At 36.6% G+C, this 14021-nt stretch overlaps 1 protein-coding gene across 5 annotated transcripts in view; it reads right to left on the bottom strand.

The window, feature by feature from the left end:
- LOC113056685 (arginyl-tRNA--protein transferase 1-like) overlaps positions 1-14021 on the bottom strand; it is a 72931-nt gene that overhangs the window by 17943 nt on the left and 40967 nt on the right. The window lies entirely within an intron of this gene.

Here is a 14021-nt window from a genome sequence, read left to right as displayed (position 1 = left end):
GTGCCAATTGTTTAAATTGGAGGTTACACACACGGTTGACAAGTACAGAGGTGGAATTCAGATCAGGTGTCGAACGCCGTGGCCAGAAACACTGTCTACGCAAGTATGCAAACACAGACCTGTGGTTTTTGCATTACAGCAAAGGGGGCAATAGAGTTGCTTACTAATGTCTGTGCAAATAAACCATGCTTTATTACTGGGGTATATGTTATAAACATGTCAATGGTTTAGTGCCCCCTGCATTGAGAAAGGAATGCATGCTTGCATGTTGTAGAAACTTCAGAACATAATGTGAGAATTTAGCAAGCTAGAAGCATAAGGTGCCAATATTTACCACTAGAGAATATAGTGCTGTGAAAATGAGTCCTAAAACCCAGAAACAAACAGTTCCAATGTCTTGAAGTCAATGGGTTTACTAAATGTGTTTTTGGTTAAATGTCTGAAACAAGGTCTGTGGTAAACACAAGCTCAAGATATATTTTCACATTTTATTCTATGACTTAAAATACATCAGTAACACCCTACTTGTGATTTTTTGAAAAATGTGTTTGAAAATGGCGAACAAGTAGCAAAATGGGAAACTCCTCAACTCACTAAACCATTAAAAATAAAGGTTTCCTATTGCATCTACGGTTCTATGAAGAACCTTGGACATCCATGGAACATTTGCATTGGACCAAGAGGTTCTCTGTTGAGGAAAAGGGTTCTTCAGATTTTTTTAAATGTTAAAATGTTGTTTTCTACATCTACAATGGAAAAATCCCATTGGCTTTTTGTGCAGGGAACCAAGATGATGCTAACTTTCAGGCTGGACTGTAAAAATGACATCCCTGCATTACTCCATTGATTTAGGTTGTAAGATCTACCTAGCACTAAAAAAAAGGGGGATGCTGACCTGGACTAACAGCCAATGCTGCCCTTCAGGTCAGTTAAACAGCCCAGGTCACATCTACACAATGAAAACCCTTTTATTTTTCCTCCAACTGACGCTCTAGTCACCATCTCTGCTTCATTTCCACTTTCTCTGGCGTTCACAAACGCCACACAGATGGCAAGACCGCCCTGTTAGAGCTGACATCAGGGCAGACGTCGCTGAATGACACGTGTAAACACACTCTCGCACAAACAGCGGTCGGACAGGGCTTTGGAAATGAGCAGAGGAGAGGTGCTCTCTGACAGACGTGTGTAAATAAAGATCCCTCCCTCTTCCTCCATTCTAAACTATGGCATGCATACAGAGTACCACACAGCGGTCCTCAGGAGAGCATCAAACCGCATTCAGAATTCAGATATTTACACAAACCTGCAGTTGGGCGAGTCGTTTCGCCTCACTCGACACATTACCACGGGACAGAAATCAAATAAACACAGCGTCCCGACTGCCACACACACACAAATACACACTCACTTGTAGTGCCTGGCCGGGCTGTGTATCAGGGGTTTGTGGATGACAGCTTAATGATGGGAAAATATTTTAACAGGATCATGTTTCAGCAGGGCAGCGTTTTACAGGCGCAGGCTCCCGAGCCTCGTTTTATCTCTCTATCTCTCCTGCCGTTTATTGGCGGGTGGCTTAACACTCACCTTCCTTAAGTGCTTTTCACTCCAGACATTTCTGGTCCAGCTTACAAGATGAGCGACCAAAAATAAAGCTTGCATGGAAATTAGCACCACATTTGTGCTTACAAACACAAATGCAAGGAATTTTATGATCTGACATGAATTTGGCGGGAAAAAATCCTGTATATTATTGGTATGCAAAAAGGTTGTAAACCTAACAAACTTTTATATATTTTTTTTTAAATAATTTGAATGCATTTATTTAATCAAAAACAATAAAAACTGTAATTTTGTTGTAAAACCGTTTTCTACTTAAGTATATTTTAAAATAATCTATTCATGTGACGCAAAGCTGCATTTTCAGAATCATTACTTCAGTCTTCAGAGTCACATGATCCTTCAGAAACCTTTGTATTATATTGTTGAAACCTTTCTTATTATTGAAAACCGTCATGCTGCTTCATATTTTTCAAGATTTTTTGAATGCAAAGATCAAAAGAACAGGATTTATAGAAATACAAATCTTTTGTAATATCATAAATGTCATGTTTGATCAGTCTAATGGATCCTGAAACTTCTTAAAATACAACAACCTAGCACACACTTCAAAAAGTGATAATAAAATTCACGTTTTATACCAGACATGTACTCCCATGTTTCATTTCAATGCTCCAATAGGAAAAAGCCGTCTGTAAGTTGTTCGCTCTTTGTTTCATGCTCTATATATCAAAGCGTGCTATACGTTATAGGGTCTGGAGGCCCTGTCACCCCAGACAAAGTGGCTGTATCCAAGGCTCTGAAAATAAACCGAGGGCGAGTTAATGGCAAGGCAAACACACTGCGCTGGCAGCTGGGCCACTCTGGCTATTTTCACCCTGACATTAGATCTAAACTCTCATTTTCCAGCCCTGTGACCTTCACACCTCCCTCACCGAACCCACTTCCCCCTCCATCTATCGTTTCGGTCTTTCACTGCCGAGACTAAATCGTCTGACCCGACCTCTCAACTCTGACCCCGGAGGTCTGCTGTCATGAGCGCTGCTGAAGGTAAGTGCACTGAACCAGGGCCTCAATGTAAACACATAAAACACGTCACCTTTATTACCACACTGTGTCAACACGCTAAACCAATGCCATGAATGTGGGTTATTTATTATTTAGGGATGCACAATATATCTGCAGGTTTGGGCTGGTTTTAATTATTTGAAAAAACAATCACTTTCATACTGCATTCATATAAGTCAATTTCAGCAAATGCAATGTGCATTTTAATGTGTTTCTGGTGCAGTAATGCATTATGTGAACTATAAACGGTCTCATCGACCCACAAACCAGACAAAGGCCTGCTACTGATGAATTCATGTCACACACACTCCCACCAAAGCAGAAATAAGACTTATTGTGCACTGCAATGCAAAAAACACTGGTTTTATATTACTATAAAATAATATTCGAGTTGGATGGGTTCTAAAAGAAAAAAAGCTGTCAAAGTGAGCTTGACCAAAAAGGGAAATATATGAAACACTTGTAAATATTTTAGTAACTAAAACAATATTATTCATGTCATTCTACCCTCATGCCACACGTTTAAAAAGCCTACAGGGACATCAAAAATGCTACACCTTCATTCTGAACTTCTTCAGACCTTCTGAGGTGCAGGACGAAACTAAACTAAATTATATTCTACCTACTTGATCCATCCCTAGTTTGGCCAATCTTGGCAGTGCAAAGTATCCAAAAATCTTGTTACAAAAAGTCTCATGAATAAATAATCAAAAATACAGTAAAACCATACTTCCAAATATTATTACAAATTAAAATTAAAACTGCCTTCAGGGTCACATGATCCTTCAGAAATCATTTGAATATGCTGATTTCCTGCTCAAGAAACATTTCTGATTATCACTGTTGAAAACAGTTGTGCTGCTTCAGATTTATTTTGAAAATATGACATGGATTCTTTCAGGATTCTTTGAGGAACTAAAAGTTCAAAAGAACAGGATTTATTTGAAACATAAATCTTGTGTGACATTATAAACGTCAGCATCCTTGCTGAATCAAAGTGTCAATTTCTTTCAAAAACTCACAGTAGTGCACACTAGATTAAACATTTTAAACACATGGTTTACTTGAAATGCACTAGAAACATTTAAAAACACATCATCTAGAGTAAAATAGTGCACCACCACAAAAATCAGCACAGGCAGAAAGGAGTTCGCTAGATGAGCGAGTATTCTTTTACTAATTGAAACAAGACCCTTGTGCTGGCTTCAACTCATGTCAAATCTGTACAGAAGGGAGAGAGGAAAGAGAAGAAACAAACCCCAATTCAAACAAACTTTTCCCTCATACACCTCGCTGTTGGTGGTCTCAATTTAACCAAATCAAAAAGCAACTTCTGTCAGGTGGCCAATAGAGGACTCGGGGAAGGGTGAAAATCAGGCGAAGAGGGAGGACGTTACTGAAGGAGTGAGAGGTTAAAAAAATGGTAATCAAGATGATTTGGTAATCAAAGCACGGCTTTTTAGGACCAGAGTTCATCTAGAGCCATTTTAAAGACACATTCGGCCAGAGTTAAGCAATATTAAAGGATCGCTTCAGCTAAAAATGAAAACAGACATCATTAACTCACCCTCACGCTCTTCCAAACATGCTTTTATAACAACAAAAACAAACTAACATTTGTGACGTTGGACCACAATTATTATTGAGATTTATTCATCCTCTGAAAGCTGAATAAATAAGCTGTCCATTGGTGTATGGTTTGTAATGATAGGACAATATTTGGCCGAGATACAACTATTTGAAAATATGAAATCTAATAGTGTAAAAAAAAAATTTTTGCCTTTAATGCTGTCCAAATGAAGTCCTTAGCAATGCAAGTTACTAATCAAAAATGCAGTTTTTATATATTTATGGAAGGAAATGTACAAAATATCTTCATGGAACATGATCTTTACTTAAATATCCTAATGATTTTTGGCATGAAAGAAAAATTTATAATTCTGACCCATACAATGTACTCTTGGCTATTGCTACTAATATACCTGTGCTCCAGGGTCACATATTCGGGGTGAACTGACCTAGCTAAGTGCACACTAAAATGAGCTAAAACATTGGTGGTGGCATACTGTAGATCATGATTTTTGTCATTTAAGTCCTATGCTAACAAGCTTTCACTTGCTCGAGCTTATAGGAAAGAAATCGGACTAGCGGTAAGACCCCAATGCTGAATTTTTTTCCTGTCCTGGCAAGCACCGTAAACACAAATCCAATCTCAACAGCACGTAACGAAAGTGCAGACCGCGTTTAAACGGCTAACTGACAGCTCCACGGGGCCGTAGCTTATTAATGAAAGAAAAACAAGTGAAAGAGATTACGCTGCAGAACCAAGCACGCTTCAAAGGCGCTTTGATGAGGAGGGAAAAACGAAGAAAGGGCAGAACATGCCAAACTAAATGTGCGGTAATTGTTTATCTTTCTCTCAGACCACTTTCTTTCATTTCAAGCCCTCATTTCCTATCGTTTCATGCTGGCGTGATGGTGCGGTTTACGGGACGGGAGCAGAGACGGTAAAGAAAGAGCGAAGGTTTGAAGTCAGTTTACTTGATGAAAGCTGAATGAGATGGGTTGGGTTCTGCAAACATACAGGAAAGAAAAAAAATGACTTCTGCTAGAAAGGCCTAGAGCATTTCTGTGTATCATAGAAGCATTCGAACTCAAAAACGCTTACAGTAGAAAACTCAACGGATTAGAAGTTTTTATATTTTGGCTTTTTTGTTAATTTGGTTGTGAGTTTAATCAATTTAAAGGATTGACACGGACCAAAGTGTGACCATGTGTGCAAGGACAAGCAAACATGCTTAACACTAGAGGCAACGAGAGCAAGAAACGAGCACTTGTTCCCACCTGCCTCTGCATTCCTGAGGATTTATACAAGAGCAGAGAGAGAGCGAGATACAGCAAACAGGATGAGGACTCTTTTATAGAGATGTAGAGATTAGATGAGAAGGGTGTTTTGTGCTGCTCTGCACAGTCTCCAGGGTTCCCACTCCTTTTGATCACTGAATTTCCATGACTTCTGGATAGATTCGAAGAAAGATGGACAAAACAAAGGTTGTACTCACAAGGAACAATATTTTGGAGCTGAGCATAGCTAGAAATGTTTATACCTTACGTTTTTCTTTTTTTTTTGCATTCATTTTCAAGACCTAGAAATTGCAGCTTTATCAGTTCTTCATAACAGTGGAAACCCTGGTTCTCAAAAGCAATGCTTGTATCTTATTCACTTATGAGGTCTTCAATGAAAAAAATAAAAAAAGTCTTGTTAACGTCTTGTTGGCATGCTAAAAAACACTATTCCTGACACTAAAAAGACACAAAAGTTTAGGATTAGTAATTCTCAGTGTTATTGGATACATATAAAATACAGTAAAAAATAGTAAAATATTATTGCAATTTAAATATCTGTTTTCTTTGTCAATATATGTTAAAATGTATTTTATTCCTGTGACGCAATGCTGAATTTGCAGCATCATTACTCCAGTCTTCAGTGTCCTTCAGAAATCATTCTAATACGCTGATTTGCTGCTCAAGAAACATTTTTATTATTGCTGAAAACATTTGTGCTGCTTAATATTTGTCTCTAAATGATAATTTATTTATTTGTTTATGATGATTCTTTGATGATTAGAAAAGTTAAAAATAACCCCAAACCTTTGAATGTTAGTGTATATCTGCCTTTTCACTTTCTCTGGTCCAAAACAATGTATTAATAAACTAAATGAATAAAACCTCGCGATAACTGCATAGTTCTCCTAAATTACATTTACTGTACCATTATTCTATAAATGAAACTCATCTTTAATGTCACTGAAACTCACTTCAACTCAAAGGAAAACTAAACAAGACTCTCGGGAACATTGTTGGTCTTAAAATACAATGAAAACAACAATGAATAAAATGTTGTGCAACATCACAAGGCCCCACGCAAAGCAGGGGAAGGGGGGAAAAGGGAGGCACTGACAAAAGTCAATAAATATTAAAATCAAAAATGTTTCTAAGAATCACAGCTAAATATAACAATGGAAAACATGAACAGATGTTGTCTGTTTTGTTTTAGCATGCTACAAATTCTACAATGCATGCATCACGCTAATGCATGAGAATTAACTCATGGTCTGTCAGTTCTCAGCCCAAATCGATTCAATACATTAGTCCCAGATGAGAGGTTACAGCCAACCAGAGAAGCATGTTACAGTAGGAGAGCATGAGCGCAATCCCTCTTGACTACACTAGAGGGACTTTCACTGAAGAAGCAACTCCATGCATTGCTGTAAGGAACAAACCTGCCAAACAGGGGTCCTTTCATAGACTCTAGGGTCTTCCAGTTGCAAAATATAAGGAGTTAAATGAAACACTCATGCTTTAAAAGACACATTAAACTCCCTCTAGATATTAGTCATTCTTAAGCATGCTTAACGGTCGCATTGCACAGGTTGGCCTGAGCACAGTGCAAGCATTATCCATTTAACCCACTGAAATTCCTCAGGTTTCCGACATTAACTTAGCAGCAAGCAGCTCTTAAGACTAATGAAAAGCCTCTCCAGATGACCGGCAGCCCGCACACAAACATACAAAGACGACCTCAATGCACTTCTCAGACGCTTGTTTCCTTTGGCCTGGATGTGGAATTCACAGGAAGCTTTGGGAAACACCTGGTGGATGGAGTGGGAGGCAGGTGTAGGGATGGTGGAGGGGGGATGCATCTCCCGCCAGAACCCCACAGACCTGCTCATTCCACCCCATTAGACATATTCAGAAGCTTGAAAGCTCGGGCACAGTCGAGGGCCAAACAGCCATCAGCGGCTCAGGCACAGAATGGAGCCGGCAGGGTCAGGAAGTCACGTCTCGGACTGGACGGCGGTCTGGCTCGACTGCAGTGAGAGGAATAGAGCTGGCTGGCACTGGGCACAGTCTCCCCAAACGACTCCAACCACTGGCTTTGAGAGCAGTCATGTTTAAACAGAGGCCGGTTAAAGTTCTTGGCATTGTGTCTGGTTGTTTGTGTTTACAGTCTGCTCTAGTACTTCATCCACAACAACTAAATAATATAGTTTCAGTACACTAAAAATACTGTATACTTATCTTTTAAAAAACCTAACATGAAAAAACACATTGCCATTCAAATGATTGGGATCACTAAGTTTTATAAAATGAATAAAATAAAAAAATTATTTAAAACTTGTATTCATCAAGAATGCATTAAATTGATTAAAAGTTACATTAAAGAAATTTGATGTAGTAAAATATTTGTATTTCAAATAAATGCTTTATATCAAAATCTAAATAAAAAAATGACTCAAGGTTTCTATAAATATATGAAGCAGCATGACTGTTTTCAAAATGGATAATAATACGAAATGTTTCTTGAGCAGTAAATCAGTATATTAGAATGATTTCTGAAGATCATGTGACACTGAAGACTGCATTTTTAGGTTAGATCACAGAAATTAATTACATTTCACAATATATTTCAGAAAATAAACAAAATGTATGTTTATTAAAATTGATTTAGCTTTATATTGAAACATTTCACAATATCTCTTTTTACTGCATTTTTAATCAAATAATATCAGCCTGGATGAACATTAAAAATCTTCCCAAACCCACTTTTGAACAGTAGATCTGGCTTTTCTCTCTCTCTCTCTCTATACATATATATAATTTTTGTTTTTATTTTACTTAGTCACAAATACCTCACTTAAGTACTGTATGTAAATGTAGTTGTATTTTATGTATACATAAAGTTATAACTCACCCAAAAGTTAAAACTCTGCCATCAATTACTCATCCTTATGTCATTCAAAACCGGTTATATTTTTTTTCAGTGCAACACAAATAAATATTAATTTCCAAAACAATGGAAGTAACATTGTCCAAAACAACACTGAACCCCATTAATTTTCATTGCATTGACAAAAAAACTCCTGTGGCATTATTCAAAATGTAAATGATGACAATTTTCATTTTTTGGGAGAACTATTCCTATAATAACCTCAATTCTTAATGAGGTGACAAGAGTTCTGAAGGTATTTTTTATTCTGTTATATATTGCACTGACGTTTTGGCACAACACACTGACACATGAAATTAAACGTGTGCAAACTTTTACATTCAAGTATTTGTGCAGAGTGTGTATAAGGCCTAACGTTCAAATAAATCGGTCTTATGCAACAATTTTACACATAAACATGTAGGTATCGCCTCCAGCACATAATGTAAACCCTGCACACAGTTGGCGTGCTTTGCCAACAGACACAGTGGAGGTACACAGTGTTCTGTGGCTGAAAAGAAGGGAGCTGCACTAATGCGATGGAAATGAGCTCTAAGCAGCGTGGAACATGAGAACTCAGGGGCTCTGAGGAGACACAGCGGGTGCAGGGAGTCGTTCTGAAACAACACACAGAGATGGATTTCAGCAAGACACTCCCGGACAGCCACAATAATACCATATGCCTTCGTGTAAAAGGAAAACAGGAAAATTCTCTCATCATTTACTCTCCCTCATGTCTTTCCAAACCCTTCCACAAAATACAAAAAGAGAATTTAAAGCCTTTTCCACCCTCTTTTGCAATTATAATTAATGGTGACTAGGGCTTTTAAGCTTCAAAAAGATGCACAAACATCATAAAAGCAGTTTATGTAACTCTTCTATTGTCATACAATCACTTGTGTGTGAGAAACGGATGCAAATTTAAGACATTAGTGACTGAAAAACATGTTTTATGAGAGAATATTCATGAAACAAATCACTCTTTTGAATCTTATAAATGAATTGGTTCATTGTTCATCCAATGATTCATTTATGAATCGGAATGATTTGTTTGTCATTGAATTTATTAGATGCATTTACATGCACCCAAATAATCCATCTGATGATCAGACTGCTGGCTCAATCAGTCTCAAACACTTTAAAGCAACGGAGATTGAATTAGCATTTCAGTTGGATTAAATGGAGTGGAGCAGACCTAAAATTATCTGATCAACAGGAAAAAAAAAATGTTGAATCAGACTATTTTCTCAATCGGATTACAAAAATGCATACGTTTATATCCTTGCCATGCCTCGTGAAACGGTCAGTGGATGAGAAGAAATATTTACTTCAAAACTCTCCTGACAAATATGTTCTTGATCTTTTAAAATTTCTTTTTAGAAGGAAAAATCATCTGAAAATAGTTGAAGTTTTGTTCAGAAGAGATATAATGCTTGTAAAAAGCATATGTGAAATGGATTGAAAGTTCAAGGTTCATATAAACAGAACTTTCAGATCGTAGGTCTGTTTATCACAAAGATATCATATGGGTTCAGATGATACTTTAATGATGTCCTTTGCAAAGATTGAAAGCTTCAGTCCTCTTTATTGCAAACCGCACTGAAAAGTGCAATAAGCAGCATTAGTATTTGGAATGACATGAGTAGATTTTTATGTGAACTACTTAAAATTTTGATTTGAAAAGGTGGGTTCTGGCTGTAGGTGAGAAACGGACAACCTTCTAACCCCGGACTAATCTCTCAGCGCAGAATGGCAGGAGGTGAATGAGAGAGGTGAGTGGCACTCATCCTCTGATGTGAGAGATTGCCCATACAGAAGAGCGAGAGCTGGGCTCCAGCCGGGCTCCATTCACTATTACACACGCACAACTCTGCAGAAACCGGCTCAATGGAGAGCGTTCCACAAAGACAGACGCACAAACAGCTTCCAGGACTGCAGATCCAGGCTGAGGTTGAAAGTTTCAATAGACTAACACGATACTGCAGTGAAGAGAAACCCAGCCGCATTGCAGAGACGCTCAAGGCATTGAGATGAGGAAGTTATGTCATGGTTTCTAATAGAGTGCAGCACTGATACGAAAACTATCAATATCACAGCTGTGATAAAAGAAGACTGAACAGATTCCACTTGTGTAGCTCTTAAAAAATATACATTTACATATTACAATGAAATCTTACTTTAAAGAAAACTTTAAAGGAAATTAACTACTGAATAAATAAAAAAGGCATAATGAAATTAACAGTCTATACAAGTTTACTGAATATGTAGGTTAAAAAAATCATATTAAAGTGTCAACCATATAACAATATTGCATATTACCATAAAACATCCCCAAAATTCTAAATAATAAATCAAAAAAAAAATATTATTGAATTTTTTTTTTTTTTTTTTTCACATTTCAAGGCTTTGGTCCCTTTTGACCATGAAGGAGGCTCAAGGTGAAACAATGCAATTGAATACATATAACTTGCGTGTCATAAAAACAAAAAAATGTAATCTTAAAAATGTTTTTTTTAGCATATTAACTGGACTAAACACCTGTTACACAGAATAATGCTAAAATGCAAATTGAAGGATAGATCAACAACACATGCAATAGAATAACTGAGCTCCAATATGAAACACTGATGAATGGTTGCATCTAAAATATATATATATATATATATATATATATATATATAATATATATATATAAAATATAAAATTGTCCAAAAACCTCTTTTTTATATTTGGAATCGGAAGTGTCCCATAAAATGATCCATATGATCTGTTTGGTATATTATGAAGACAATAACAATAACTTTGTGCAAGAAAAAGATATAAATAGTACTCTTGAATTCTCAAATTCAAATATGCTGCATCAAGACATATCAATCATATCATGGCAGGTTTTAACGATGACAAGAAACTTGGAGCTTTATGTCTTGAGGAGCAATTTTTAACTTTAACCTAAGCATGAATGAGATTTCAGAGCAACGGATGGGTAAATGACAGAATCATAATTTTTAGGTGCACTATTCCTTTAAAGAGAGGACTGTTTAAATAAAGTTTCCGATAACACTATCAGGTGACACTGTGAACTACAATAGCTCTGACCTCTTTCTCAACTGCTAATAGCTTCTACAGTCAGCTTCACATGTTCCCTCTTCCCCGCCGTCAGCTCTGGGCCAGTCTTGTTCTCTCTCACCATCTCTGTCCATCGTATATGAATCAGCTGTTCAGTTGTCCAGCATCTCCCTCGTCTCAGTCAAACGACGGCCAACACGCTTCATGCTTGGCCACACCTGTGCAAGCACTTACACAGAGCTCCCACTGGACCGATTTACCATCGTCCTGAGGACCGGTTCCAAGCCCCTTGTTCACAAAAGATGCTGAAACCCAACTATAAGCCAAGTGTGAGGCTGCGGAACACGTCGCGGTGTCAGAATCGCAATAAGCTGCACAACAAAGCCAAAAAAACTTTTTCCGTGGCCTGTCCGCAACATTAAAGGCTGAAAAGCAGTAATGCGATTGTGATACTGAGATAGCGCTGATGAATTTTGCAGGTCTGTCTGATGCCGAGTTCACCGCAAGTCAAATAAATTAGCTTTCCACATTTCAGAGTAGTTTTAAAATATTCCAAGTGTTCCTGTAAAATCTAGGAACATTTAGTGTTGCCATATGACCTGGGGTTGGCAATGCTAACATTATGTAATTGAAAAAAAATATGACGAGCTAAAATAAAAAGTGCCCTGGTGGACGTTCTGGATTTATAAGATAATAAATATTAAAGAATTTATTTTATAATAATAATAATAATAATAATAATAATAATAATACAAATGAACAAACAAATTAAAGAACTAAAAAAAAAAATCAATAAATACAGTGGGGATCGAAAGTTTGGGCACCCCTTGCAGAATCTGTGAAAATATTAGTAATTTTAAAAAAATAAGAGAGATCATACTACATGCATTTTATTTTTTATTTAGTACTGTCCTGAGTAAGATATTGTACATACATTTTTTTAACATTTATTCCACAAGACAAAAAAAATGCTGAAATTATTAAAATAACCCCACTCAAAAGTTTGGGAACCCTTGGTTCTTAGTACTGTGTTCTGTTACCTGATGATCCTCGACTGATCAAAAAGGCTCAAAAGTTTTCTTAATGCATCTTAATTTCTTAATGCATCTTGTTTCCTTCTGGAGCATCAGTGAATGTTTCAATCTTTTTTAATAGTTGTGTTTGAGTCCCTCAAATGTCCTCAGTGTGATAAGATGTATCTCAAAATCATACAGTCACTGCTGGAAAGGGTTCAAATATGCAAAGATGCTGGAAAACTGAAGAATCTGCAGGACCTTAAAGATTTTTCTGAAGAACGCTGCTCAGTTTAACTGTTCAGAACAAACAAGGGACTCATGCACAACCATCACAAAACAGAAAGACAGTCGAGGATCATCAGGTAACAGCACACAGTACTAAGAACCAAGGGTTCCCAAACTTTTGAGTGGGGTTATTGAATAATTTCAGCATTTTTTTGTCTTGTGGACTAAATGTTAATATCTTTTATGCAGAATATCTTACTCAGGACAGTACTAAATAAAATATAACATGCATTTAGTATGATCTCTCTTATTTTTTGAAAATCACTCCTATTTTCACAGATTCTGCAAGGGGTGCCCAAACTTTCAATCCCCACTGTAAATACCACTTATTATTATCACAGAAAATGTTTAAAATAAATGAAAAATATGCTTAATGTCATTTAGATGCTTAAAAATGCTTGCGGTTGCCAATCCACTGAACTTTTATTACCAATGCAAGTTTTCACAAAAAAAAAGAGGAAGAAAGAAGAGGAAAGAAAGTGAAGATTTGTTGTTAAATACAAATTGATGCTCATGTGGATTTGAAAGTGTTTGTGAACCAGATAACTGATGTGTCACACCTCTTGTTGGACATTCTAACTATACAAGAAATGAGTTTCATACACAAAACAAACTAGGAAAAACAGAGAACGAAAAAGACAAAAAACATATTCCCTCACTCCTCTTCATCTAAAAATTTGTATTATAAAATTAAGTATTAATATTAGATGAAAATCTTAAACTTAAAAAGTAGTAAGTGAAAATTTTTTTTTTTTGACAACTAACTAAAATAACTATTAAAATTCAATTAGAATATTGAATGTTTCATTAAAAATGCTAAATTGGAGTATTTCAAAATATAAATTAACGAAAATATCAAAAAAAAAGTTCATAAAATTTTTTTTTTTTTTACATAAACGGCACAAATTTAGCACTTATCCTCCTGTAGTGTATCTAGCATCTCACAGGGCTAATAAAGGAAGAGGAGGAGATATTTCCTGAAGTGTGGCACAGCAGTAATGAGAGAAATAGATCAGAGCACACGACAGACCATTTAACAGGTGTCCACATCAACTCTAATACAAGCCACCCTGTTGATTATACAACCACTGATAGAGAGGAACATGCATGTCAAATATTTTAGAAAGGGATTATTCGTACCCGCCGGAGTGACTTGTTTTGATTCATATTGTTTTATCTTAAACTTCCCTTCAGAAATGTACCAGAAGATTTATGCAGCCAATTCAGGAAGATGCACAAGATAATGGTGGTTGTGTACT

This window comes from Carassius auratus, chromosome 38 (assembly GCF_003368295.1).
Source record: "Carassius auratus strain Wakin chromosome 38, ASM336829v1, whole genome shotgun sequence".
Taxonomy (NCBI): Eukaryota; Metazoa; Chordata; class Actinopteri; order Cypriniformes; family Cyprinidae; genus Carassius; species Carassius auratus.
The sequence above is the reverse complement of the archived record's forward strand: the minus strand, read 5'-3'. Positions and strand labels throughout refer to the sequence as shown.